This window comes from Kogia breviceps, chromosome 4 (assembly GCF_026419965.1).
Source record: "Kogia breviceps isolate mKogBre1 chromosome 4, mKogBre1 haplotype 1, whole genome shotgun sequence".
Lineage (NCBI taxonomy): Eukaryota > Metazoa > Chordata > Mammalia > Artiodactyla > Physeteridae > Kogia > Kogia breviceps.
Genome location: NC_081313.1, coordinates 148735986 through 148760032, shown reverse-complemented (window position 1 = coordinate 148760032; position 24047 = coordinate 148735986). Strand labels below are relative to the sequence as shown.

The 24047-nt window shown below is 41.1% G+C and overlaps 3 pseudogenes; 2 read left to right on the top strand and 1 right to left on the bottom strand.

Annotated features, from left to right (window-relative positions):
- LOC131755467 (RNA/RNP complex-1-interacting phosphatase-like) overlaps positions 1–24047 on the top strand; it is a 289322-nt pseudogene that overhangs the window by 166615 nt on the left and 98660 nt on the right.
- LOC131755443 (UDP-N-acetylglucosamine--peptide N-acetylglucosaminyltransferase 110 kDa subunit pseudogene) overlaps positions 1–24047 on the top strand; it is a 149681-nt pseudogene that overhangs the window by 40957 nt on the left and 84677 nt on the right.
- The window catches only part of LOC131755521 (centrosomal protein of 78 kDa-like), a 74743-nt pseudogene that overhangs the window by 5797 nt on the left and 44899 nt on the right, over positions 1–24047 (bottom strand).

Below are 24047 nucleotides of genomic sequence, written 5' to 3'. Positions count from 1 at the left end.
TTTAGACACAACTCATCACAATTCTGAACATGATCATTTCTAGTTTTTCCACTGATTCGTATATTTGGAAAAAAAAAACCATCATTATCATCTGTGATTTTTGTTCTTTCTTTAGTAAATAAAGCCTCTGGAACCAGCCCCCGCCAACTCTCCGCATGTTCTTATCCTGCCTGATCCACTTCCCTGCTGTACCTGACCCTAATCTGTCTGCGCTGCTGTACAACACTGTCTGTTCACAGGGCTCTGATGACAAGAAAAGCTATTCATATCTGTAAAGCGCCAAGGGCTCTGCCTGCTTTATTTTATTTTGGGGTTGTCACTAGACACATCACATGCTTCCCTCTCTTTCACAAGGCCTGCACCCCACGTGAAAGGGAGAAAAGGTGACCTCATATCTGGATATGGATTTTGTCACTTCACGAGCTTTATCATAGTAAAATTAATATCTAATACATATTAAACACTATGTGTCAGGAACCTCCTAGGTGCATTCCATAAGAACCACAAATAATACTGACAGCCAACCATTCAGGAAATAATTAAACGTTGAGGCATAACAATTAATGCTGTTTTAATTTTAGCCCACCGGACATATAAGGGGTATAAGTTCTAGTACCATTAAAAAAAAAGAAAGAGTTGCCAATTCTAAGAGTAGCTTTTCCTTTTCGACCACTTCCCAAAATTATAGTTCTCTTTTTCTGTCTAGCAGCTTTGGATGGTTCCTTCACCGATGGAGAACTTATCCATTGGTACTGAGAGAGAAATGATAAATATGCCATTTAAGTTACAGGTAATTGAGGAGGATTTGATCTTCACGGCAAATTAAGATATTTTAAGTTAATAAAAGGTCTTCAATCTGCATTTCTGGGAAGCTAAATTAAAGCATCACACACCATTTTCAAAAACAGAAAAGCCATTTCATTTGAATAAAAACTTAGTTTTAAGATGGCTGATCCACCAGCCGTGGTGCACTAAAGACCACCTAGAGGGATGGGATAGGGAGGGTGGGAGGGAGGGTGACACAAGAGGGAAGAGATATGGGAACATATGTATATGTATAACTGATTCACTTTGTTGTAAAGGAGAAACTAACACACTATTGTAAAACAGTTATACTCAAATAAAGATGTTATTAAAAATAAAAAAAAAATAAAAACATAAGATGGCAGAAAGTACCTTGATAATTTTCTTTTAAGAAGGAAAGGAAAACAAGCCATTAAAGAGAAATTCTTGGGCTTCCCTGGTGGCGCAGTGGTTGAGAGTCCGCCTGCCAATGCACGGGACACGGGCTCGTGCCCCAGTCCGGGAAGATCCCACATGCCACGGAGCAGCTAGGCCCGTGGCCCATGGCCACTGAGCCTGCGCGTCCAGAGCCGGTGCTCTGCAATGGGAGAGGCCACAACAGCGAGAGGCCAGCGTATCGCAAAAAATAAAATAAAATAAAATAAAACCAACAAAGAGAAATTCTTCTGAGAGAATTAAAACATGTTATATACCTCTGACTTGACACTCCTTCCATTCTGCAGACCTTTTTTCATAACTGCTTTCATCACAGAATGATTTAAAGTCAAATAAATCGAAATTAGAGTAATTATTTCCCAATGAGTGGCTATTTCCATTTAAAACCAAAAGCCAACTAATTATTGATTTCCCCATAAAATTAAATATGGAATCTACATTATGCAATTGTACACTTATTTCCTTTGTGTATTCTAGTTTCTTCCTCAGAAACCTAAGATGACATACTGCAGACTGCCCACAGTGGTTACGATTTTGGCAGGAGCAAAGTTCAACTTTAAACATTTTGCATCTAAAGTGGCTTTGGATACCTTTGGATAGAAAGTAGAGTCTGAGCACTGTCCAGACACTTAGATAACTAAAGTGCATCTAAGATAGCAAACCAAAGTTCTGATATTCCCGCAAAAGCTGCTCCTCCCATCGGCCCCCTTCTTCTAAGTGATACCACCCAGTTGCACACATAATCATCAATGACTTGTCTCCGTGTTACTATTTCCTTCATACCCCACATCCAATCTATCGGCAAGCCTTGTTAGCTATACCCTCAAAACACAACCTGAATTCAAGCGCTTTTCACTTGCTCCAAACTTCCAACCGAAGCTAAGCCAGAAACATCTCTTATCTGGACCACTGTGATAGTCTCCCAACTGGTCTCCCTGTTTCTCTTCTTTATCCCCCCAAGTCCATTCTCTCTACCAGCTCACCTTATTCAGATACTATTTGGATCATGCCTTTTTCCAGTTCAATACCCACTACTCATTTAGAATAATCCAAATCTGTACTCTGGCCTTCGAGACGTTATAAGATCAGACCCCTGGCTAGCACCCTGACCTCATGTCATACCACACTCTTCTTCACTCAGTCCTCTGGCCATGTCGGCCTCCTTGCTTCTCCTGAAATAATCCACCCACCCACATGCCTGCACACTCACGGCCTCCTTGTCCTGGAATGTGCTTACCCCGGATCTTCCGTGGCTTGCTCCTCTCTTCATTCAGGTCTCCGTGCAAGTGCCACTTCTCCAGTGACGCTGTCCCCTAACAGACCTATCCAATGGAGTCCTACCCGACCCTCCTCACTCTCCTTACATTAAGATATTTAGGCACTTCCTACTATCTCAAATTATGTTACTTATCTGTTTATTGATTGCCATCTGAACTGCTTCACTAGGATGTAAGCTCCATGAGGGCAAGACTTTTGTCTGTCTGGTTCACTGCTTTAGCCCTAGTGCCTTAACCTGTATCTGGCACACAGAAGATATTAAAAAAAATTACCTGTGAATCTGACAAATGAACAAAGTACTCCTTGCAAGAATTCAGAGGTTGCACAGGAAAGAAATAATGCTCTTGGTGGAAGCAGGCTTAGTATCTATGGTCACCTCTATTCAGAGTAGAGATAAGAATTTACAAGTATAATTCACTTTAATTACAACATCATCTGCTAAAAACATAAGGGAAGTGCAACACTAGAAAAGTACAGTTGAAACTTGAACAACATGGGTTTGTACCTCGCGGGTCCATTGACACGTGGATGTTTTTTTCAATAAATATGTACTATCGTCCTTCACGATCCAAGGTTGGTTGAATCCACAGATGCGGAACCACTGACTATAAACTTCTACCCAGATTTTCAACTGCGTAGGGGTCGGCACCCCTAACCCCATGTTGTTCAAGGGCCAACTGTATATGATGAGGAAAGTTGAACACAGTAAGTTTTAAAAACTGTCAATACGTGAACAAATTCTTTTTGTTTTGCTATGTGTTAATCAATTTTAAAAAGTGACCACATACCAACAGGTGGATTTTTTCTTATTACCAGAACGAGCAGAGTTCTATTGGTTTCAAGGGCCTTTAGTAAAGCCTTTGCTCCTTCACTGGTGAGGCCACAGTGCTGCAGGTCAAGTGCTTTTGATGAAAGACAAAAGGTCACTTGCTAACTCTACAGATTTAACATATAGACAACTCTCAGTTTCTCACGTGTGGAAGAGTCCTGCACAACACAAGTCATGGCAGGCTTGTAATTTGGGGTATGGAAAAACAACAGAAACCTATACGCACACACATAATGCATAATCCAATTTAAAAACCTCTTCTTGGATGTGCAATGATAACCCTGGCTTTAGTACCAATAAATCACCCAACATAGTTTACAATTACAGAACTGTATAACTGTATACAGAAGAAGAACTGTATATAACCTATGAGCAAAAAGCATCACAAAATGAATCTCAGTTCATAATTAGCAAGGGCAGCAGTGGCATGTAAACCTCACGAGCAAAAACTGGTGGAGGTCAGAGATGCACGCCATTCTTTGGATCATGATCTTCAGCTCTAAATCACACTTGAAACTACTTAAAAGGGGAAAACAAAATAGAAGAAATGTAATAAGTGTTAGTTTTAGAGCAAAAAAGACAAGTCTAAGAGGATACAAATAATAACAAATTCAAACAATGTGTGAACAGACAATCCATACTAAAAACCTATCATGAAAGCATGATGGTCAAGAATTCTCTCCATAAAAAGTCACACAAAAGCCAGAAAAACTGATCATGAATTCTAGTCGTTCTGGGGCTGAACAACCTACTCATTTAAACCAAAGGGATCATCACCAAAGCACAGGTATTTAAAACTATTCCATGAAAGGAAACTATGGTGAGTCTTTTTTTAAGTGTTGTGTGGACCATCACGTTAAAGTAACTGGAGTCTTTCAACACCCCCATGACACACAGAAATAGCAAGTCAGACATACGGATCTGACAGGATATGATACAAGCCTTACACGCTCTCACTACAGAAGAATGGACACACGCTCTAATTAACCAAATAGCCAGATTAATACAAACAGCCAGTAAACCTCACCAGTAAATCAAATGAATACAAAATAAAACAAAATGTGGTTATTCTCCTATCAGATTAAGCCAAGATTCTGTACGAAGAGCCTTGAAATAATGTCTATACCCTTTTGATCCAATAGCTCTCTTTCTAAGAATTTAACCAAAATAAATAGTCAGAGATATAGGTAAGGATATATATCAGAGTACTATTTGTAAGTGAAAAACTCGACAAAGCTTATATACAAGAATGGATAAGCTATGTGCACTGTGGCATACTCACATAATGGAATACTGAACAATCGCAAAAAACGATGCAGGAGATGCAAATTTACTGACTTGCCAAAATGCTCATACTAAATTAACTGAAAAGAGTTATAAAATTGGGAGTAATCCTACTGGCACAGAAAATGGAGAGGTACTCACTTTTGTAGTTTTACATTTTTTTACAAGTGCTACAAGCCAGTGTTTGTGAGAGGCAGGCTTCACGTCCACTGTTGGGGTGGACTACAAACTGGCATAGCATTTCTGGATGGTAACTCGGTGATGTGTATCAAAAGTCTTACAAGTATGTCACACTCCGGTCATTCCACTTCTAGTTCCTTACTCTACAGAAGTAATCCCGATGGACACAGAGACGTATATACAACGTATTCACAATGTTTCTGACAGGGAAAAGCAAACTGTCTAAATCGAATGGCAAAGAACTGATTAAACTATGGGACATCAATATGATGGAATACTACATGATACATCATTAAATGAAAAAAGCAGGAATATGAAATAGCAAGTATACTACAATTTTATTTTTGTTATCCCCAAGTGGACAAAATATATTCATAGAAAAAAAAGACTGAAAGTATACCCACCAAAATGAACAGTGATTATGTCTGGGTATTAAGATTATAGGTAATTGTTCTCTTGTAACTCTGCATTTTCTATAAAGAATATATGCAACTCATAGACAAAGTTTACGAGCAAAATAAAACCTAACGGAAAAATGAGGCTTTAAAAAAATCCTATCACAACAGTATCATGCCAAAAGCTAAGCATATATCATATTAAAAATTCAATAGTTTCAATTTTAGAATTGACCTCCAAGCCACAAATCCTCACTAAGAGATTCCGCAAAAGCACTTGCACCCAGGTCACCAATGAGGTGTTGTAGTTCAGAGTGACCTGCCTCAAACTAGCCATACAGTCAAGATCAGATCTCCTGGAAGGAAAACTCTCAGCCCAGGTGTCTGCATGCCTTCTGGTGGTCTGATACTTCACAGATTTCACGGGATGAAATTAAGATGCTTGAATAAGGAAACAGGGTGTGCCTACTGAGTATGGCTTATTACATCAGAGATTCACTCACACACACATATCAAGCATATATGGCAGGGGAATCAAGCTGAGAAATTAAACAGTCATTCTGGTTTACGAGTCCAGTGACCCAGATTCTAGTCCGTCAGTGATTAGATTCCAGCCACTGGATGACCTGTTTCTGAACAGTTATGTAAAGCTGGACAACTCAATGACAGTCTAGGAATTATTTTCCTTAGCTTCTAAATCAGGGAATGGGTCCTAAATTCTATGATTGCTGAGGCTCTAAATGTCATCATTCTGTCCTCCAATGGTCTCCAAACACCTGACTGGGTAGGGTAACCCATAAGAAAACTTTTTAAGATGCATCTTATTTATTAACAAATTATATACACGAAGTTCTATACATATAATGTATGTACATTATACACCACACAGATAGTTTTAAAATGATACAAAGGCAAATAGGTTCTAATATTTTCTTTTCCTAAATCCAAGGCATTATTTTATTATTATTTTTAAATATTTATTTATTTATTTGGCTGTGCCGGATCTTCAGTTGCGACATGCCAGATCTTTTAGTTGTGGCATGCGGGCTCTTAGTTACGGCATGCGTGTGGGATCCAGTTCCTTGAGCAGGGATCGAACCTGGGACCCCTGCATTGGGAGCGCAGTGTCTTAACTGTTGGACCGCTAGGGAAGTCCAAGGCATTATTTTTAAAAGTGTATCATAAAATGGATCTCACGTGCTACCTAGGGTATGCACACAGACTTTAGAGGCCTGGACTATGCACAGCAAGTTTGATGTGCCTTGGGAAAATAATGGTTTCACATTTCACCACAAGTCTTGTCTTAAAGACATTCAATTCTTTATATTCATAAAATAAATTTTGGTAATAGGTAACAGTGACTTTAAATGAAAAAAGTCTTATTACATTCTTGAAAAAATAAAGGACTCAAAGTGCCTTTGACACTCTACGACGAAAATCATGAGTGTCATTTTTCTATTAATAATAACTTCTAAAAGCTCCAAGCAAAAATAACAGCAATCACTTACAAATTAGTGATTGCTAATAACAGCAATCAATTACAAACTATTTATACAAATTAGTTCATTTCAACCTCATAATGAGGCACAGAGGTTAAGTGATTGGTTCATGGTCACTAGCTATGAAATGGAAGAAAGGGAATTGGAACCTAGGCCTTTGGCTTCGGCACCCGTGTTCTTGACTGTTTTCAATCCCAGGGGTCAATGGACTTGCCCTCTATAGGATCAAAGAATTTTTCAATTTTTAAAATCTAAATTTAAACATTTCCAGCTTTGTGGGCTATACAGTTTCTGTTGCAACTACGCAACCCCACTGGCGTAGCGTGAAGGTAGCCATAGCTACCATGTAAACAACGGGTGCCACTATGTTCCAAAAACAGTTTCTTTACCAGGTGACGGGCTGGATCTGGCCCACCAGCCATAGTTCACCCATCCCTGATCTGCACCATCAAACTATTAAAAAGGCTTCGTGTCAAATTATTAAATAACTTTAGGCCTAAATACAGTCATTATAACCACTGTTAAGTTGTTAAGGCATTATTTTAAAAACTATATTTACAAATTGCTGATGTAGTGATTTTTATTAGCTTATAAACTACAGCAGCTGGTAAACACTTGATTCATTTAAGTCTTGAAGACTAGAATGGCATAATTTTTCACAGTATCACAATCAACGTTTTCAGTAAATAAAAATACATAAAAATATTATGAGGTATTATATATTAAATCTCTTATTTCTAAAATTAAGTGGACTATCTTTACTAAATGGTAGAATCCCAAACTGAAAACTGGTCATATTCTTTCAACAAAATGAAAGCTGCACTCACATGTGTCAAAAGACAAAAATTAACTGCCATCTGTATCAATATATTAATGTGCGTCAATCACATATGTTTTCATGAAAGTTCAAACATAAAAAAAAATCACCTTTAAGATCTTGGCCATGTGATCCGCTCCCTGCCATGTCACATTACACCCCATGAAGTTTACTGTCTTCAGAGAGATAGAGTTCTTTACACCTTGCCAAATAACTAAAAGGGAAACACACACACACACACACACACACACACAATATACATTTGTCAATCTTGACTCATTTGCTTTTCTTGAGTCAATCGGAGGTTTATAGCCACATTCTTAAAATCATTAACTACAGTCTTCCCAAACAAGTAACTGATGAACACATGCATTCTAAAACTTGTCAGTAACAAAGTATTATTCCAGTTAACAGCAGCAGTTTAATTGTATTTAGATACTAAAACTGAATACACTGAATACTGCAAACTGTATTCCCAACCACTCAGTAAAATACTACATACCTTTTGAGACATAGGAAAAAAAGAAATACCTAAAACTCTTATTAAGATTCTTCCTATTTTCATTTCCAATGATACTTCCCAATCTTGATGACCAATCAGCGATTTAAATGTCAATTATAAACCCAGTATTTTATTAGCTGCTATGCAGTATACTAGAGCCATAGAGGAGAGAGGACCTCAAACCCTATGCTCCCTCAAATTGAAAGGCAGGCTTCCTGACCCCTCCAGACCACTACTGGACACAGGGAACACACACTAATGTTTCAGGACTCCAACTAACAGTCACCTGCTTTGTGATTACTTCCATGACACCCCCACTAACATCACTGAGTTTGCTGCTCTTATGGACGTGACATATATTTCCTATTTTAACACATACCACAGTGTGTTATAATTATGATTGCAGATACATGTTCTAACAATTTAAAGATCACGATGACTTTTTTGCTCTTTACATCTTGCTATTTCCCTTCCCATAATATTTCTTGAAGAGAAACATTAAAATACAGACAAACAGGGCTTCCCTGGTGGCGCAGTGGTTGAGAATCCGCCTGCCGATGCAGGGGACACAGGTTCGTGTCCCGGTCTGGGAAGATCCCACATGCCGCGGAGCGGCTGGGCCCGTGAGCCATGGTCACTAAGCCTGCGCGTCCGGAGTCTGTGCTCCGCAACGGGAGAGGCCACGACAGTGAGAGGCCCACGTACCGAAAAACAAAACAAAACAAACAAACAAAAAATACAGACAAGCACAAAAAACAGAAAATATACAAAATGTGTGGTTTGTGGCTTAACAAGAAACTTAAGTAAAATCAGTTCTGACAGTAGCCAGCATGACAAACTTCCACGGTACAAAGGAGATTGGATCAAGATTTGAGCAGGCACAGGAGACACTCCAGGCATGAACAACACCAAGAAAAGGTACACAGGAAGTAACGTGGTGTGTAGAAAATCACGAGACCAGTCTGATGAGAAGAGACTTAAACAAGACTGAAACTCAATTTCTAAACCTCCATCTCGGAGATGGCTTAAAGATGGCGGAAGAGTAAGACGCGGCGATCTCCTTCCTCCTCACAGAGACAACAGAAATACATCTACACGTGGAACTTCTCCTATAGAACACACACCGAACACTGGTAGAAGACCTCAGATCTCCCAAAAGGCAAGAAACTCCCCACCTACCTGGGTAGGACAAAAGAAAAAAAGAACAAACAGAGACAAAGAATAGGCACGGGACCTACACCAGTGGGAGGGAGCCGTGAAGGAGGAAAGATTCCCACACACTAGAAGCCCCTTTGCGGGCGGAGACTGCGGGTGGCGGAGGGGGAAGCTCCGGAGCCGCGGAGGAGAGCGCAGCCACAGGGTGCGGAGGGCAAAGCGGAGAGATTCCCGCAGCAGATCGGTGCTGACGGGCACTCACCAGCCCGAGAGGCTTGTCTGCTTCCCCGCCGGAGCGGGCGGGGGCTGGGAGCTGAGGCTTGGGCTTCAGTCGGATCCCAGGGAAAGGTCTGGAATTGGCAGAGTGAAAAGAGCCTGAAGGGGTTAGTGCGCCACGGCTGGCCGGGAGGGAGTCCGGTTGAAGTGTGGAGCTTCCGAAGAGGCAAGAGACCTTTTCTTCCCTCTTTGCTTCCTGGGCGCGAGGAGAGGGGATTAAGCGCCCCGCTTAAAGGAGCCCCAGAAAAGGGTGCGGAGCTGCCGAAGAAACAAGAGACTTTTTCTTGCCTCTTTGCTTCCTCGGGCGCGAAGAGAGGGGATTAGGAGCACCGTGTAAAGGAGCTCCAGAAACGGGCACGAGCCGCGGCTGTCAGCACGGACAGTAGAGACGGGTGTGGGACGCTAAGGTTGCTGCTCCCGCCAACAAGAGGCCTGTGTGTGAGCACAGGTCACTCTCCACACCGCCCCTCCCGGGAGCCCGTGCAGCCCGCCACTTCCGGGATCCCGGAATCCAGGGACAGCTTCCCCAGGAGAACGCACGGCGGGCCTCGGGCCGGTGCAGCGTCACGCCGGCCTCTGACGTCACAGGCTCGCCCCGTATCTGTGCCCCTCCCTCCCCCCTGCCTGAGTGAGCCGGAGCCCCCCAATCAGCTGCTCCTTTAACCCCGTCCTGTCTGAGCAAAGGGCAGATGCCCTCGGACGACCTACACGCAGAGGCGGGGCCAAGTCCAAAGCTGAACCCCAGGAGCTGTGTGAACAAAGAGGAGAGGGGGAGGTCTCTCCCAGCAGCCTCAGAAGCAGCGGATTAAAGCGCCACAATCAACTTGAAGTGCCCTGCATCTGTGGAAAACCTGAATAGACAACGAATCATCCCAAGTTGAGGAGGTGGACTTTGGGAGCAAGATATACTATTATTTTACACTTTTTTCTTTCTGTGAATGTGTATGGGTGTGCTGCTGTGTGAGATTTTGTCTGTATAGCTTTGCTCTCACCATTTGTCCTAGGGTTAGACTGACCCGTTTTTCTGTTTTTTATTAATAGAAATTTTTCTTCTTAATAATTATTTTTTATTTTAATAACTATACTTTATCCTACTTTGTCTTCTCCCTTTCTTTCTTCCTTTCTTCCTTCCTTTCATCCCTCCTTCCCTTTCTTCCTTCCTTCCTCCCTTCCTTCCTCTCTTCCTTCCTCCCTTTCTTCCTCTCCTCCTTCCTTCGTTTCTTGCTTTCTTCCTTCCTTCATTATTACCTTACTTCCTTCCTCCCTTCCTTTCTTCCTTCCTCCCTTCCCTCCCTCCCTCCTTCCTTCCTTCCTTCTTTCCTTTCTATTTTGACTCCCTTTTATTTTGAGCCGTGTGGATTAAAGGCTCTTGGTGCCCCAGCCAAGCACCAGGGCTGTGTCTCTGAAGTGGGAGAACCAACTTCAGGACACTGGTCCACAAGAGACCTCCCAGCTCCACGCAATGTCAAACGGTGAAAATCTCCCAGAGATCTCCATCTCAACACCAATACCCAGCTTCACTCAAAGACCAGCAACGAACACTGCTGGGCACCCCATCCCCAGCAAAGAGCAGGACAGGTCTACAGCCCCATCCCTTAGCAGAGAGGCTGCCTAAAATCATAATAAGGCTACCAACATCCCCAAACACACCACCAGACGTGGACCTGCCCACCAAAAAGACAAGATCCAGCCTCATCCACCAGAACAGAGCCACTAGTCCCCCCAACCAGGAAACCTACTCAACCCACTGAACCAACGTTCGCCACTGGGGACAGCCACCAAAAACAACGGGAACTATGAACCTGCAGTCTGCAAAAAGGAGACCCCAAACACAGTAAGATAAGCAAAATGTGAAGACAGAAAAACACACAGCAGATGAAGGAGCAAGATAAAAACCCACCAGTCCTAACAAATGCAGAGGAAATAGGCAGTCTACCTGAAAAAGAATTCAGAATAATGATAGTAAAAATGATTCAAAATCGTGGAAATACAATAGACAAATTTCAAGAAACAGTTAACAAGGACCTAGATGAAATAAAGAGGAAGCAAGCAATGATGAGCAACACAATAAATGGAATGAAAAATACTCTATCTAGATGGGATCAATAGCAGAATAACTGAGGCAGAAGGACGGATAAGTGACCTGGAAGATAAAACAGTGGAAATAACTACTGCACGGCAGAGTAAAGAAAAAAGAATGAAAAGAACTGAGGAGAGTCTCAGAGACCTCTGGGACAACATTAAACGCACCAACATTCGAATTATAGGGGTCCCAGAAGAAGAAGAGAGAAAGAAAGGGACTGAGAAAATATTTGAAGAGATTATAGTTGAAAACTTCCCTAGTATAGGAAAGGAAATAGTCAATCAAGTCCAGGAAGTGCAGAGAGTCCCATACAGGATAAACCCAAGGATAAACATGCCAAGACACATAATAATCAAACTTTCAAAAATTAAGTACATAGAAAACATATTAAAAGCAGCAAGGGAAAAACAACAAATAACACACAAGGGAATCCCCATAAGGTTAACATCTGATCTTTCAGCAGAAACTCTACAAGCCAGAAGGGAGTTGTAGGACATATTTAAAGTGATGAAGGAAAAAAAAAACCTACAAGCAAGATTACTCTACCCAGCAAGGATCTCATTCAGATTTGATGGAGAAATTAAAACCTTTACAGACAAGCAAAAGCTGAGAGAGTTCAGCACCACCAAACCAGCTCTACAACAAATGCTAAAGGAACTTCTCTAGGCAAGAAACACAAGAGAAGGGAAAGACCTACAAGAACAACCCGAAACAATTAAGTAATTGGTAACAGGAACATACATATCAATAACTACCTTAAATGTAAATGGATTAAATGCTCCCACCAAAAGACACAGACTGGATGAATGGATATAAAAACAAGACCCATATATATGCTGTCTACAAGAGAACCACTTCAAACCTAGGGACACATACAAACTGAAAGTAAGGGGATGGAAAAAGATATTCCATGCAAATGGAAATCAGAAGAAAGCTGGAGTAGCAATTCTCATATCAGACAAAATAGACTTTAAAATAAAAACTATTACAAGAGACAAAGAAGGACACTACATAATGATCAAGGGATCAATCCATGAAGAAGATATAACAATTGTAACTATTTATGCACCGAACATAGGAGCACCTCAATACATAAGGCAAATACTAACAACCTTAACAGGGGAAATCGACACTAACACAATCATAGTAGGGGACTTTAACACCCCACTGTCACCAATGGACAGATCATCCAAAATGAAAATAAATAAGGAAACACAAGCTTTAAATGATACATTACACAAGATGGACCTAATTGATATTTATAGGACATTCCATCCAAAAACAACAGAATACACATTTTTCTCAAGTGCTCATGGAACATTCTCCAGGATCGATCATATATTGGGTCACAAATCTAGCCTTGGCAAATTTAAGAAAATTGAAATCGTATCAAGTATCTTTTCCGACCACAATGCTATGAGACTAGATATCAATTACAGGAAAAGATCTGTAAAAAATACAAACACATGGAGGCTAAACAATACACTACTTAATAACGAAGTGATCACTGAAGAAATCAAAGAGGAAATCAAAAAATACTTAGAAACAAATGACAATGGAGACACGACGACCCAAAACCTATGGGATACAGCAAAAGCAGTTCTAAGAGGGAAGTTTATAGCAATATAATCATACCTTAAGAAACAGGAAACATCTCGAATAAACAACCTAACTTTGCACTTAAAGCAATTAGAGAAAGAAGAACAAAAAAACCCCAAATTTAGCAGAAGGAAAGAAACCATAAAGATCAGATCAGAAATAAATGAAAAAGAAGTGAAGGAAACAATAGCAAAGATCAATCAAACTAAAAGCTGGTTCTTTGAGAAGATAAATAAAATTGATAAACCATTAGCCAGACTCATCAAGAAAAAAAGGGAGAAGACTCAAATCAATAGAATTAGAAATGAAAAAGGAGATGTAACAACTTACACTGGAGAAATACAAAAGATTATAGAGATTACTACAAGCAACTCTATGCCAATAAAAAGGAAAACATGGAAGAAATGGACACATTCTTAGAAATGTACAACCTGCCGAGACTGAACCAGGAAGAAATAGAAAATATGAACAGACCAATCACAAGCACTGAAATTAAAACTGTGATTAAAAATCTTCCAACAAACAAAAGCCCAGGACCAGATGGCTTCACAGGCGAATTCTATCAAACATTTAGAGAAGAGCTAACACCTATCCTTCTCAAACTCTTCCAAAAGATAGCAGAGGAAGGAACACTCCCAAACTCATTCTATGAGGCCACCATCACCCTGATACCAAAACCAGACAAAGACATCACAAAGAAAGAAAACTACAGGCCAATATCACTGATGAACATAGATGCAAAAATCCTCAACAAAATACTAGCAAACAGAATCCAACAGCACATTAAAAGGATCATACACCATGATCAAGTGGGGTTTATTCCAGGAATGCAAGGATTCTTCAATATACGCAAATCAATCAACATGATACACCATATCAACAAACTGAAGGAGAAAAACCATATGATCATCTCAATAGATGCAGAGAAAGCTTTTGACAAAATTCAACACTCATTTATGATAAAAACCCTGCAGAAAGTAGGCATACAGGGAACTTGCCTCAACATAATAAAGGCCATATATGACAAACCCACAGCTAGCATCGTTCTCAATGGTGAAAAACTGAAACCATTTCCACTAAGATCAGGAACAAGACAAGGTTGCCCACTCTCACCACTCTTATTCAACCTAGTTTTGGAAGTTCTAGCCACAGCAATTAGAGAAGAAAAAGAAATAAAAGGAATCCAAATAGGAAAAGAAGAAGTAAAGCTGTCACTGTTTGCAGATGACATGATACTATACATAGAGAATCCTAAGGATGCTACCAGAAAACTACTAGAGCTAATCAATGAATTTGGTAAAGTTGCAGGATACAAAATTAATGCACAGAAATCTCTGGCATTCTTATACGCTAATGATGAAAAATCTGAGAGTGAAATTAAGAAAACACTCCCATTTACCATTGCAACAAAAAGAATAAAATATCTAGGAATAAACCTACCTAAGGAGACAAAAGACTTGTATGCAGAAAACTATAAGACACTGATGAAAGAAATTAAAGATGATACAAATAGGTGGAGAAATATACCATGTTCTTGGATTGGAAGAATCAACATTGTGAAAATGACTATACTACCCAAAGCAATCTACAGCTTCAATGCAATCCCTATCAAATTACCACTGGCATTTTTTACAGAACTAGAACAAAGAATTTCACAATTTGTATGGAAACACAAAAGACCCCGAATAGCCAAAGCAATCTTGAGAACGAAAAATGGAGATGGAGGAATCAGGATCCCTGACTTCAGACTAGACTACAAGGCCACAGTAATCAAGACAGTATGATACTGGCACAAAAACAGAAATATAGATCAATGGAAAAGGATAGAAAGCCCAGAGATAAACCCCCACACATATGGTCGCCTTATCTTTGATAAAGGAGGCAAGAATATACATTGGAGAAAAGACAGCCTCTTCAATAAGTGGTGCTGGGAAAACTGGACAGCTACCTCTAGAAGTATGAAATTAGAACACTCCCTAACACCATACACAAAAATAAACTCAAAATGGGTAAAGACCTAAATGTAAGGCCAGACACTATCAAACTCTTAGAGGAAAACATAGGCAGAACACTCTATGATATCAATCACAGCAAGATCCTTTTTGACCCATCTCCTAGAGAAATGGAAATAAAAACAAAAATAAACAAATGGGATCTAATGAAACTTAAAAGCTTTTGCACAGCAAAGGATACCATAAACAAGACCAAAAGACAACCCTCAGAATGGGAGAAAATATTTGCAAATGAAGCAACTGACAAAGGATTAATATCCAAAATTTATAAGCAACTCATGCAGCTCAATAACAAAAAAACAAACAGCCCAATCCAAAAATGGGCAGAAGAACTACATAGACATTTCTCCAAAGAAGATATACAGATAGCCAACAAACACATGAAAGAATGCTCAACATCATTAATCATTAGAGAAATGCAAATCAAAACTACAATGAGATATCATCTCACACCGGCCAGACTGGCCATCATCAAAAACTGTAGAAACAATAAATGCTGGAGAGGGTGTGGAGAAAAGGGAACACTCTTGCACTGCTGGTGGGAATGTAAAATGATACAGCCACTATGGAGAACAGTATGGAGGTTCCTTAAAAAACTACAAATAGAACTATCATATGACCCAGCAATCCCACTACTGGACATATACCCTGAGAAAACCATAATTCAAAAAGAGTCATGTACCAAAATGTTTATTGCAGCTCTATTTACGATAGCCAGGACATGGAAGCAAACTAAGTGTCCATCAACAGATGAATGGATAAGGAAGATGTGGCACATATATACAATGGAATATTACTCAGCCATAAAAAGAAATGAAACTGAGTTATTTGTAATGAGGTGGATAGACCTGGAATCTGTCATACAGAGTGAAGTAAGTCAGAAGGATAAAAACAAATACTGTATGCTAACACATATATATGGAATCTAAAAAAAAAATGTCATGAAGAGATTAGTGGTAGGATGGGAATAAAACACAGACCTACTAGAGCATGGACTTGAGGATATGGGGAGGGGGAAGGGTAAGCGGTGACGATGTGAGAGAGTGGCAGGGACATATACACACTACCAAATGTAAATTAGATAGCTAGTGGGAAGCTGCAGCATAGCACAGGGAGTTCACCTCTGTACTTAGTGACCACCTAGAGGGGTGGGATAGGGAGGGTGGGAGGGAGGGTGACAAAAGAGGGAAGAGTTATGGGAACATATGTATACGTATAACTGATTCACTTTGTTGTAAAAGAGAAACTAACACACTATTGTAAAACAGTTATACTCAAATAAAGATGTTAAAAAAAAAAAATCCAGACCTGGCCATAACAAGGTTTCCAGAAAGTATGGGAACTAGCATAGAGTAGGCCTCTGGATGGGAGTGGGTCCAACATGAGATATAACAATGCCTGCATGGGTATGTAGTATGCTGGGATGGAAAATATAGGAGGAAGGCATATTTGGAGAATCAGACAGCTAAGTATTTGACACTAACAAAATCGACCAGTATCTGATACGGCATCAGGACACATGCAAGGGTTTGAGGGATTCCAGTATTTAATTAAATCAAAATGTGACAATGGGAAGAATTAAGGACAGCCTCAGGGGTAGATGAACTGGCTATGTTACACCAAGCCAGGTCTCGGTTAACTTGATGGGTTCAAAATGCAGAAAGTGGGTATACCGGACAAGACAATACCCTAACTATAAGAATAAAGGTTTAGGTCAGGGTAGAGCTTGATGTTCCTAAGTGTTGAAATAGAGCTCTTTAGTTTCTTCCTCCTACATGTAAGATTCTTTTAGAGGTTAAGATGAGGCTGAGCCTGCAAGCTAAAGTTAAATGGCTGGAACTAGGGAGAGAAAATAGGTTACATAGGCTTGGAACCAAGGAAAGCCTAACTAAGGGTTTGCCTACATCGAATTGAATGTTGGAACTGAATATTTTAATAGGCAAACATTTGAGTGATACCAAAATTTGTCATACCACACTTGCCCCAATCTCACACCACCCACCCTAACCTGCAGTAGCTATGGGTCCCTTGATGTCCATGGAAATATAGAGAAAAGAGACACTGATCTGGCTTGCAGGTATTTAGTAAGTTGTTAGCCTCAGGTCACATAGTAGTATCATGTAAACAGGCCTTCTGAAGTAGGAAGCTTAGGGGGAAAACCCTGAGAAAAACTTAAAAGCTTAAGCCACATCTCTATACTACAACACCTTTCACAATTTCTTCTCAGATAAGCATCATCCCCATCAGGGAAAAAACTCATATCTCATAATAGGAAAAACAGGCCTAAAAATTAAATGTGTGTCTTTGGAGGTCCCATCTATGGGATATCTTCCTGGTACTGGAAAAGTCCCCAGAAAGATCAATCTTTGCACCCCTGAAAGCTGACCACCAAGGAAAATGACTAGATCCATAGATTTCCTCCCTCAAACCAGCTTACCTCACATATAAATCATTAGCAACTCAGCCCTTACTGACATTATCACAGTCACAAGCGTGGTGAGGGAGAAAAGCACTAACCAGGGCAACTAAAACAGAGGGAATCCAGGCCAAGTTGGGCTGATGGCACATATCAGCTCCTTACGCTTGGGTGCATAATGCGACTCACCACAATGCCTTTTTCACAGACCCTCTTTAAAGTTTCTCCACAAAATCCAACAGGTCAAGTTAGTTCATGATACGTCAAGATAAACCATCGTCAAGAGAAAAACATGCAGTATGTCTTACAATGTTGGAGTCCTTAAAAATATGACAAGGAAATAACCCTGTAGACAAAACCAGAGCATTTAGAAATATCTGTATTTTACAAACATACCAGTGAATGCTATAAATAAGGTAATATGACATAAAACAAAATGAAAAAATATATGTAAGACTGTTCTCTTTAGTGTACAGAATTCACGGCAGTTGCTGCACTATTGAGCTACTTAAATATATCTATAACTGTCTGTTCTGGTAATACAAAATGAGGCCAAAGTGTGTCAACTTGTTTCCCACAGAAAAAAAATCTACATGAATCTCTTTTCTCCTGTGCCCTTTCACCTTACCTGCTCCCAATTCTCCACGAATGTCCTCTTCTTTCTCTAATTATTCTCCTCTTCATTTTGTTTGGCCTTGCACCCAAGCATGCAAGACGGAGAATCCTAGAGGTCTGAGATTCTAGAGTGGCTGTTTGTAAGGGGTAGGAGATTACAGTAACTGCCACACTGTATATACTTCTGTGCAAAGAAAAAGGGACAGTATTTAGAATGTCTCTCACACATAAAAGAGCTGGATGGCAGGATACTTGTGTGGCCCAAGGAACTGGAGGTAGCAAATTATGGGCAAAAGAATTGCAACCAAAGGCTGGAAGAGGAAAGGTTTGCAACCAGCTATGTTTCCTTGCTCTCTGGTATTTGCTTCCAACGGGCTGAGTGTATTTTGTGAAGCATCAAGCATTGAAAAGAAGACTCCTGCTGCTGGAAGTTGACAGGAAGTAACATCCATGAAGGTAAGAATGCAAGATCTAGGCTTGTCCTAGAAACAATGCCCATAATGAAAAAAAAAAAAAAAAAGAAAGCAGAAGAGAAATGTAAGTCGCAAGTCCCACCGGGCCCAGCCTAGCCCAGCCCAAGGAAGGTAGGAGTCAAGGAGATGAAACTAAAAGAGCCTTGGACCACCACATTCTCCACAAGGTACACTCAACAAACTTCACCCTACTCTTTAACCAAGTTACAGAAAGAGCTTCTTCATCCCTACTTTTGCTCCTTAAAAACTGCTCTAAGTTCACTAATTAGACAGATATGATTTCAGAACAACTGTAATAGTTCAAAGTTGATGGCTCTTTCCTTCCTAAGGATATTAATGATATATATATATATATATATATATCTAAGTATATGATACATAAAATATAATACTCTGTAGAATATAAGTAACTGTTAATTATATCAATGAACGTCTGTAAGAAATGTTGCAATGATTTCCCTAATGTTAAGAGCCTGGGGGAGGTAAATTTGTCTTCTAGGATTTCCTCCCTGGAGCTCAGAAATTTAGGTGTTGTTATAGCTCTCCTACACTCTCTTCACCCAATCCTGCCTTCCTGTTGGGGATCGGACCTCCCTATTGGCTATCTCATACCTGTAAACTGCCTGCTTTGTGACATCCCTCTCCTACCAAACCTACTACCACTTGTTAGAGTATTGGGGTTTCCGTGGAGTTGTTTGTAAATAAATTTGGATCATCACAAGTGACCAGTGACCAGTTACCAGTGACCTTTGTACTGGACACATGCGCTGTTCAGCTGCAGCCACTCAGACATCCTCTAGTGTTGTCTCCTCATCTCTTGTATCTGCAGTTGATGTTTCCTCTTCTTCTCTGACCATGTCAGGTGAGAAAAGAAACTTTTGAAAGTTTTTCATTACATTTATTTTGCCCCTACATTTAGTAGTGGATTCAAAATACCATGGAATAATGAGGGAACATATTGAACTAGAAGTCTGGAGACCGAAGTTCAGTTTTGATTTTGACATTTACTATCTGTGTGACTTTGGACAAATCACTGACTGTCTCACAAAGCGTGTTTTTTTTCCTTATCTGTTACATTAGAGAATAAAAAGTCAGGGAACAAAGTCAAGGCAGAAGAGAAGCCAACAATTCCCAAGACGAAGCAAAAGAAACACCAAACTGAGCTTACCCAAGAGAGCTTTAAAAAGCCTCGAACGTCCCTAGCCACGCGCATGCTGGAGTCTGTGACGGTTTTTCACGCACTGGGGAAGAAGAATGATAAGAAAACTGGGCTCTCTTCCTGTCGGGTCTTGGGAAATTCAATCAACCCTAAAGACCGCCAGCCACCCCCAGCGATCCAGCCATGGCGGCATACCCCACGTGAGGGTCAGGGTCCTGAGAAAACTCAAGGCCAAGCCCAGAAACCAGACAGCAGTGCTGAAAAAGAGTGTCCATCTCCATCCCAGTATGAGCTGCCTCCTCCTGGGAAGGTCAACTGGATGCCTCTGCCTTTTTCTGCCTGGGACAAGCCTCAAGCTCGACCTGCTCCTCGGAGGCCACAGTCTCTGGCCTCACATCGGCCTGCTGTGGCTGACCGTGCCCAGCCTGCTGCTACTAACCCAGCTCAACCTGCTGCAGTGAGTTCACCCCAGCCACCTCCTGCCTCTTTGCCAGGTCCCGCCAAACCAGCTCAGCCAACTGCGACCAACCCAACCCAACCGGGTTGGACCGACCATACCCAGCCTAGTGTCCGTCCGTCTGCTGCTCCGAGGCCTGCACCGAACAAAACTTCACCTTCCACTTCTCTTCAGCGGGAGCCTGTTCCCCCTGCTCTGACTAAGCGCCAGTCCCCAACGGAGCTCCAAACCCCATTTCTATTCCAAGACTTCAGGAAGCGCCAAATTCAATGGAGGCAACCCAATGTTCCTGAGCCAGTAATGTCAACGCCCATCGAACAAGAGCAGAGGCCAGAGCGGGAGGCCATGAAGAGGTGGCTCAACAAGAACGTGAGAATGCTGCCAAATACAACTCTCTGGGGAAACTGACATTTTTCATTGAGAAGGAAAAAGAAATGGAAATTGCTGACTACGACGGATACGTACAGTAAGAGCTGCTAGGATTGTTGGTGCCACCTTGGGTACCAGCTGTTCTTCCATATATAGATAAGATAGGTATAAATTTCTCTATTTATTCTGATATATTTAAAAACAATTAAACTGAAGAAATAAATGTAATAGAATTAATAGATGAGTAATAAACCTTTTGAATTTTGAGATGCTGCTAACTGTGACGTGTATGTTTTTGATGGGGTTGGAATCAAAGTCTGCATGTGAAAGGAAGGACTGAAAGTTGGATGGGAGAAGGAAGGAAAGGGGAGGAAAGGGGTAAAAAGTGAGGAAAGAGGAAGGAACTTGGCCCAGGGCTAGGAAGGCCAAAAGAGATTTATGGATTTATGAAAGGAAGCAGGAGTGAGGATGAAATGGCAGAAGTAAAAAGCAAGGTCAGAGGTCAGGGTTGAAAGAACAAAATTTGAGTAGAGTTGAAGATGACAGAAGATGAGTCTAGGTTTCCTAGGAGAAACAGAAAAAGTCTCTTGGGGAGGTTGGCCTTAAGTCTCACAACCACCAGATAGGTATTTATGAAAAGAAGAGGTTCAGGACACATCTCTGAAAGGTTTGAGTTGCCTTATGCAGGTGTGACCATAGTGGGGGAATAGGGAAATCTACCAGAGAAGTGGCTCGGGCTCCGAGTTATCCTAGGGGCAGCTGACGACAGGGGCAGAGCCAAGGGAACTGCTGCATCAGGAGGCCCACCAGTAGGGCCTGGTATGTACATCACCATGTACTCAACACCTAAGCACCAGGGCAGCCAATGCACTACTCAGTTAATCCTGGCAACAACAGGCAAGGTCAGTATTCCTGTGCCACTTCACTAAGAGAGGTGCAGCAGAGGGCTGAGGTCACATCGCATGTGGAGGTACAAGGCCTCAGTTGGAGGCCCAAATGCCTCCGAAGTCCTCAGTATTTGCAAGTGCCCGCAGGTGGCCAACCTGGCTTTCAGAGCACAGCATCCTGAGGTTACTGATGGATGAGATTAAACTTCTGGACGGGCCTAAATATTAAGTTGAGGGGCTTCCTCCATGGACCAGGGCACGTGCTGCCTTCTGTGAACATCACCATCAGCTGAAACGCACGAGAAAAATGCGAGGGAAGCGGCCACTCTCACGGGTGAGAGTGGTGGGGACACACACACTGGGCAGCCGCTCCAACAGCCACAGGACGCAGGCGCCCAGCGCTTCAGGGGCTCCCTGGGAGGCCTCGTGGGGCAGCTCGAGGGACTGAGGATGGGAGAGAGCGGCAGCGGTGGGCGTCAAAAGGAATGCAGTGGGGAGAAGGGAGAGATGGAGACAGTGGATAGGAACTATGGGAAATCTGGCAATTTTCATTTTTAAAATTATTTTTCTGAGATGTCATTCACATGCCATAAAATTCACCTCCTGAAACTGCAAATTCAGTGTCATTTCGTACATTCACAAGCCTATGCAACCATCAGCGTCATCTAACCCATCACGTTTTCATCACCGGAAAAACAAGCCCCCGTAACCATCAGCAGGCCCTCTTCATCCCCTCCTCCTTCAGTCCCTGCAACCATTCATTTGCTTTCTGTCACTATGGTTTTGCATTTTCTGGACATTTCATGAAATAATACACATATGACCTCTGTGTTTGGCTTCTTTCCCTTAACATAATGTTTTCAAGTTCGTCCATGTCGTAGCATGTGTCAGTACTTCATTCCTTTTCATGACTGTATATTTCACATATACACCCCATTTAAAAAATCCATTCCTGCACTGATGGGCATTTGGGGTTTTTCACTAATACACTCCATTTATTGAGAGTTTATTCTGTGCCAGGCAGCACCAGGCTAAGTTACTGACCTTATTTCACAGATAAAGAGGCTTGGAGAGTGTGAAGAGTTTGCCCAGGATTAAGAGCTAGCAATTTGGGGAACTGGGGTTTGAACTCAGCGAACTTCAGAGGTAACAGATTCACATGACAGAACATTAGAAAAGGTACATACACAAGACAATTCAATGAAAAGTCACCCTTTTTCCCACTTTCCCCAGCCACACGTTTCCCTCCTCAGAGACATCTGCTTTTGTCGTGCTGTGGATCCTTCCAGAGAAATATTTATACCCCAACATGTATGTATCACAATTGATTGACTAATCTGTCCCACTGATTTTAAATGTCACTTTTATGGTATAATAGATTCTTGCACCTATTTATATTACTCTTTTCAGAGCTGTCCTATTTTTGCCTGTTTTATGTTTGCCATTTCTCTAAAATTCTTTTTATCTTCTTCTTGATTAATTTTTTTTCCTTTTCTTGTTTGTTTCTCTTAAGGCATTATCCATTATGTTCATTCACTCGTATTATTTTATTTAATTTATTTAATTAATTTATTTGTTTAGTTTTTGTGGTGTCAGGTAATAGGTGCAGCACGCAGGCTCTTAGTTGCAGTGCATGGGGTCTTCCCTGTGCCTCGTGGGCTCTCTAGTTGTGGCGCGTGGGCTCCAGAGCACGTGGGCTCAGTAGTTACGGCGTGTGGGCTTACTTGCCCTGCAGCATGTGGGATGTCAGTTCCCCAACCAGGGATCCAACATGTATTCCCTGCACTGGAAGACAGATTTTTAACCACTGGACAACCAGGGAAGTACCCACTCTTGTATTATTTTAAATGTAGTCTTCATTTCTGAATTATTTTTCTTTTATTTTGAATTCTGTCCTGAGTTCTATCATCTTACCTAATTCTGGTTTATGCTGTTCTTTCATCTTTTTTTATTATGGTAAAATACACATAAAAGAAAATGTAGTATTTCAACCATTTTCAAGTATACAATTCACTGACATTAAATACATTCACAATGCTGTGCAAACATCACCACTCTCCAAATTCAAAATAATTATGTCAGAAAAGATTGAGCAGGACCTCAGAAAGATGGAGGCAGCTGCACAGTCTCTGAATCTTTCCAAACCCTGACATGGAAGAAGATCAACTATAACCAAACACCCAAAGGTGGCATTTATCAGCATTTACCATTTCCAGAACTTTTTCACCATCCCCAACAGAGACTCTATAGCCATTAAACAATAACTTCCCATTCCCTCCTCAATCCATGTTCTTTCAACTTTTGCATTCTTTTTCCTAACATCTTTTAAAAGCCCACTGTGAAATACCAGGTTACAGTTTTGATCTGGTTTGTGGACCTGTCTTTTCCAACTTGATTTTATTGTCTGAAGAGATGCTATTCTGCTCCTTATTCTCTTTTTTCTTTCACTACGTCTGTACGGGATTTGATCCCAATCCTTTTCTGTGATTGATTTTTGGATGAAAAGAAGTTTTAAAGCAATTT